Genomic DNA, 6,798 nt, shown 5'->3' with positions numbered 1-6,798 from the left:
TGTAGTGGGTTTCTGGATTCCAGGGATCCAGGAAGTTCTGGGAAGCGCTCCCACCACCATCTTAGTCAGAACTAATTAACTAAAAAATAAAGGCCCCTCTTTCTCTTCACATTTTGAACCACCGATCGACTAATACCAAGCACAAAACACCAGTTTTCAGATCATTAGTACAAAGCATCTTCCGCAGGAGGCAATAAAATGTTGCTTTATATAACTCAGCTACAGTTACACTGCTTTCAGAAAGCAGGAGTCTCCCTGAAAAGAAATTTACATGAAAACAGTCCCATTGTTTGAGAACTTATGCAAATAATGTGCAAAGGGGTTTGACAGTGATTTAAAAAAATTAAATCTTTATCACTGCCTGAGAAACTTGGTTACCTATAAAGAACTCCATTGCACTTATTTTTTTAATGTGTACAATATAGAGTTGTTTTAAATTTTTTTTTTTTCTTTAAGCTCCGAACTTCCTCCTAAGCTTCAAAGTCTTCTATAATGAATGCCCTACAGAGAGTCCAGTGCTTTTCGGCTTAACATTTACGAGCATCCCTCATTACTAGTTAAGAAAATTGAAGATAACAACCACAAAAACTGACATAGCTCCAAGTATTTTGAACAACGTAAATGTTTCCCCCGTGGGTGTAGCTTTTGGGGACCACATAGGGATACACACCCCTCAGCGCTCAATCCGTAGAAGATGAAGCTCTAAGTGTCTCAGTTCCTGTTGATTGCCTCTCAGCTCCCTGGTGCTAGGAATCTGGATGTGTCCATTAATGCATGTTCAAACAATGGATCGCCCATGCCAGGAATCTGATTTCTGTAGAAGGACATGAAGGGGATGGGTGAGGAATAGGGTGTCGGACCAAATGTTGTGACATTTCCCTTTGATTTCTACTTCCTTTGAATTCTTTTGCATTTACTACCTAGCGTCTGTCTGGCTTTGGTTCCTTCAATTTCTTTTCGTCTTCTTTTCCTTCTGCTTCACTGTGGAAGATGATCAAAGTATGGAGTTTCTTCTATCCCAGAGGTTGGCATTTCTGCAGACACAAATGAGACTGGTTTGCAAGCACCAGTGTTTGAACACCAGGAATTCCTTTAATGATCATGCCAGACTACATAGACTTTGGAATCAGACACTGGTTCCAGCTCTGCCATTTACCATCTTTGACATTTTGGACAAGTCATTTTGATGTCTTTCAGCCTTGGTTTCCTCTTTTGTAAACAGAATCATCATTATCATCATCCTATCTTGTCAGTTAAAAACAAACAAACAAACAAACAAAAAACTGAGCAAATGGCCATTCATGTATTTTCAACATATATATGTGAGTATATATTTCTTTTTAATACAGGTACCATTGTACTATATATTATGTAAATTATAAAATACACAAAAATGGAAATTAAATAATGAAATTACAAAATAAACAGAAATAAATATTTTAATATTTTCTTCTTGTCCTGCACAACTTGTGGGGTACATGACCCCACTTTTTTGGAAAAGCATAATAAATGTAACATGCTTAGTGAAGCTGAGTCCCCCTAAAACCACGTTTCCCTGCCGAGTTTATGATTATCCTCTCTATCCAAAACTTTATCCCCTTTCCTGTCCTTCCTCTGTTTCCCTCAGTGTTGAGGAGTATCAAAGAAAAGAGGGGACTGAACCAAGCAGGAAACTTCAGGGCCCTCCCAGATTCAAAAGCCCCTCCATAGCCCCCATTCCTTGTTTGTTGAAAAGGTTTAGTCTCCTAGGCTTTCCCTGAGTTCCAAAGAGAACACTCAAGCAGTTACTAATTAGGGAAGTGAGAGAATGCTGAAACAAAGGAAAAGCAGTTAAACAAGATGGGTTGAACAACAGTTCAGCAATAAAATAGAGCCCTACTTCCTCCTCAAGGGATATACATAACAATCTGATGCATATCTTTCCGCATCATAACGATCTGATTCATATCCTTCCTCATCATAACGATCTGATGCATACCTTTCCACAGAAGCGAAACCCCCACCCAGGTGGAAGATGGTGACTACATGCTGAGCACAAGCATGTAGACCCTAGACTGGTTGGAACCAGGAAGTTGATGATTAAGTTTCCTGAAACACCCAAAACACCCTGTCACCTCACCGCCAAATGATCAGAAGAAAGTCATGTACCTTGCAACCCTCACCCCCAAATTTGCCTTTAAAAATCCTTCCCTGAAAGCCACTGGGGAGTTTGGGTCTTTTGAGCACAAGCTGCCTGTTCTCCTTGCTTTGTGCCTTGCAAATAAATGCTGTACTTTCCTTCACCACAACGCAGTGTCAGTAGATTGGCTTAGCTGTGAGACAGGTGAGTGGACCCAAGTTTGGTTTGGTAACATTAGCACACTGTCTGACATGAAGCAAAACTCACTGCATGCTATGTATTATTTATTTTTATGCCCAAAGAAAAGTCCAATTGAAATGAAGAACATGCAAGTTCATACTGGCTTCTTTTGACATGACTTTGTTCTTATATAAGTAGCAGAAAATGGCTGAGTTATAAGTCAGGCTCTTCCAATAGAAAAGAATCTTGTTGCATAATCCTGGCCAGCATTGTCTTCTACTGAGAGAAGAATTACACAATTATTTTCCACAGCACCTTATTTCCAAGAAAGATTGGTGGCTTCTCCCCTTCAGGTGGACACTGAAGACAGCACAATTGCTTCCCCTGGTGTGAGGCTGGAGTGATATTGCCTCCTTGATAAATGAAAACTATATCTTAAGAATCTGTGCAAATGGGGAAGAGAATGGGGGAAGACAGATTCAAAATTGGAGGAAAACAGAAAAGTCTCTGTCCTTTTCCTAATTATCATTTTACTGCAATCAGTACTGCCCTTGACATTACTTATCATATACAATAGGTAAGACACACTGATTATGAATTTTATTGTTGTGACATTGAGTATAAGTCTAGAAATTTGTATAAATACTCTTGGTATAGAGGCTTCTAATTTCACACTCGTTCATTTGTTATTCCTAAGCATTGTTACATGTACTAAGCATTCACTGTATGTCGGGCACTGTGCCAGGCACTATTTTGGGTATGAATTTGTCTTTTGAACAAAGAGAAGCAAGCCATAGGAACTGATGGAAATAAATAAAGAGCCCAAACTCCCACTCAGGAACTTGGGATTTGCTAGGGAATTTGATATGAACCAAGTGGTAATTGACCTCACACTCTTAAACTAGTGAGCATCAATCTTTCTCCTTGGAAATTGTTTTATTACCTACAATGTAAAACTTTGACAAAAAAAAAAAATCTTACAACAAAGTATTGAAAAAAATCAAGGAACGAAAAGCAGAACAGGAATTTGGATTCATCTTGATCAAAGCACACAGTAAGTATTTTAATTCTGTTTTGGTTATTCTGGATTCACTGGGTGTCCAGTCTTAGAGATTTCTTTGTGTTCAGCCTGTTTTGTTGGCTTCACTCTTCTTGAGGCATAAACTCTCAGTGTAGACAGTGGTGATGTGTGTGTGTGTGTGTGTGTGTGTGTGCTTGTGTTAGACATTTCTGGTTTCACCAATATCTGGTTCTCCTCTTATTTTTGCACACAGAGAAGACCACATTTCCTGGAACTTAGTGGAACCTGTGACAAGTTCTAGCTAATGGATTGTAAACGGAAGTGGGATGATGTCAGTTCTGAGTCAAGGCAAAGAAGGGTGCCGATGAGATACCCCTTGTCTCTTCTTCCTTCTGCTGTGGAGACGTGACCAGCTGGTTTAATATCCTTCAACCTGGTCCCTGAGTAACTGTATGAGCAGAGCTTCTCACTAACTTGTGATGAATATGAACTGGAACAAAAAAAATAAATAAACCTTTGTCTTGATAACTCACTGGGATTTCAGGGCTAATTTGCTATCTCCACATAACCCATTCTATCCTGACAGTTACAGGGTTTTTATATTTTTGTTTTTGTCCTGGAAGAAGAGTGGATATCTAGATCTTTCTCCAAAGATGTTCTACTCTGAGAAATTGTAAGCAAAGTACCAAGATTTGAAGACAACAGGGGACTGGAGTGAGAGCAACTTATGAAAACATCAAGGAAAAGGACTCAAATATCTAGAATAAAAATAAATGTCTTGCTGGCCAAGTTTGCATCATCAGAACCAGATGGTGGTTCTTCAAGGGATTCATCTATGGAATCTGAACTGTGACAAAACTTTTCCTTTATTAAAGAATGGGGAAGGTGTCTATTCAAGCTTTTAAATGTGAGGAATAAAGGGTGATTTTTCCATATGAGGCTTTTAAGATCTTACAAAACGAAGAGTTTGTACCATGAAAATCTCTGGAAATGATGACCACTTAGGTCTCTGAGAAAGATGTCCAGAAGAGGGAACCATAAATGGAAGCAAACAGAACTTGTCACAAGGAAGTCCCAAGGGAAAAATAACATTTGGGGCAAAAGTCCTCATTAAGAGTACATTGAAAACCTCCTAGTATAACATTTTTCTTCATAGAGCTAATATGCCATTACACAAGATGAAATAATCATCTTCAACTGCTAACTAAGAGACCTCATACGATAAAACCCCTATGAGTAGAGGCTGTAATAAATATTCTGAGTTTGAAAGATAGTGACATTTCTGAGTCCCCTAAAGGCCTGGGAGCAGCAGTAGTGTGGCAGAATCTAAGGCTGACTTGTTGATCTGTGAGGCTCTTTTAAATGTACTTTTAAGGCTGCTTTCTTCCTAATCTTAAACACTTGACCTTTCAGTCTGATATTCTTCAGTATTATTAGATTAGATGATTAGTTATTAAATATACTGTCTCCAGTAAATAGGTAATTGTATAATGCAATGGCCTTCAGCTTTTCCAGGCCATGTTCCCATGACATTTACAGTTAGAACACTAAGTCCTTTTGTAGTGGGAATGTTTAACCCTTTCTGTGGGCAGAAGAATGTACAGGGATTTCTCACATTCCAGTGGACCAAATGAAGGGCATTCAAAGATGTAGAGCATCACATGTTTTTGAGAGCTGTAGGACCCAAAGATCACAGAATTCTTGTTACATTTATGTCCACATAACAACAGTAAAAAAAAAAATACATAAACCAACATTTTCCCTGTGACAAGCTGGGTGTGATGAACACAATGTAGGTACTCACCAGGGGTTAGGTGGATGCTTGAGAAAAGTTTGTAGCTCTGTTCTGCAACCAAAAGCACACAGGAGGAGAAGTTTTAAACGTCTCTGTTGGTTTTTGCCAAATTTTGCCTGGTGTGAAAGAGTGGGGATGGAGAGAGGAGGAAGAATAGTGGGAAGGACAGGCTCTAACATGTTTTGGTTGCTTACTATGTGCCAAGCACTGTGCCAGGCATTTTACTTACACAGACTCATTTAATCATCCCTGAAACAGAAACAAAGTGTGTATTATTAGTCCTCATTTTGCAATTAAGGAACCTGAGGCTCAGAAAATTTAAGCTAGCTCAAGATCAAACAGACAGAGTAGTTGAATTGGGATTTGAACTTGGATCTGTTTGACTTCAAAGCCTTTGTTCTTTACTATATCTCACACTGTCTTCCTTTTATTAAGTGCTTACTATGTGTAAATGTGATGTTACTCCTGTTATGAAAGCGGGGGGTGGGGGGAATGGTTAGGAAAATCTAAGTATCAATAATCCATCAGATGTCTTTTTAATTGAGTGTTTACTGTGTTCCTGGCAGCACACTGTGAAGAAGACAAGAGATGTGTGGAGACACAATTATAGACCCTCCAATTAGAGGTCAAACTTGAGTTGAGAAGGCAAAGCAACACAAATAAAACAATTCCTAAATTGGGTCCTATGAATGGCAAGTCTAAAAGTTCGCCAAGGTGGAGGTAAGTATGGTCTGGTGATGGTTACTGGAATCCGAGGGACTATAATCTTGTAATGCAGCCAAGATTTGGATAGAAACGGCACTTCAGGTACGAGGTGTGGGTGATGTGAGCCAAGGCCTGGTGTTAGTGTTGCAGAGGGGACACGAGCCTGGAGGGGGAGGAGGAGATGACCGTCTGATTGCCTTCCGCTCCCTCTCTGGACCTCCAGAGTATCCTGGGCTCCTCTTTATTGCTTGTACCACACTGAGGCAATTAACTTCATGCACTGCATACATGTCCCCCTTTCCAAGTGAGCTCTTTGAGAATAGGGACTGATCCTATTCATCTTCTTGTTCCCAATGCTTCAAGCAGTGCAGGGTCCCCACAGGTGTTCAATAAATACTTGTGAAATGGATGGATGGAACAATGGCTGCTGGTGAAAGGTTGAATAACAGGGGGTAAAGACTGAAGCCAGATTGACACAGAGGCAAGAAAAAGGTTGGACCAGAAATGACAGTAAGGAAGGTCTTGCTTGAGTAGGTTAACAAGATAAGCACAGTACTTACAAATGGATTAGAATGGTGAGAAACAAGGAAAACTGAGGTAATCAGAGCCTGGAGCAGTAAAATTGAGAATGTGGAAGAGGAAGAATGAGAAGTCAGAGAGCAGTGATCAACAACGGGCTTTGGTCAGAAGTCTGACGTAAGAGAGAAGGGAAGGCAGGAATCCTACAGGGAGGAATGTGGGATGCAGGGAAAGGATCTTGTTTGAGGGAATTATGGGCTACTTTTAGACAAGTTGCAGATTTTAAAAATAAACACATAACTCTGTTGAGTTTAGGGTGATTTTAGGTATTTGGAAATATCTATGAAGAGAGGCTGGGAATATGGATGAGGATAGCTGCATAGGTTCAAGCTTCTACCTGTTGGAGACACAGTCCAGATATGTCTGTGGGGGGGGGGGGATGATTGCCTCATAAACTCC

The sequence above is a fragment of the Balaenoptera borealis genome (genome assembly GCF_965194805.1).
Source record: "Balaenoptera borealis genome assembly, chromosome: 1".
NCBI lineage: Eukaryota > Metazoa > Chordata > Mammalia > Artiodactyla > Balaenopteridae > Balaenoptera > Balaenoptera borealis.
This window is presented reverse-complemented; position numbering follows the sequence as displayed.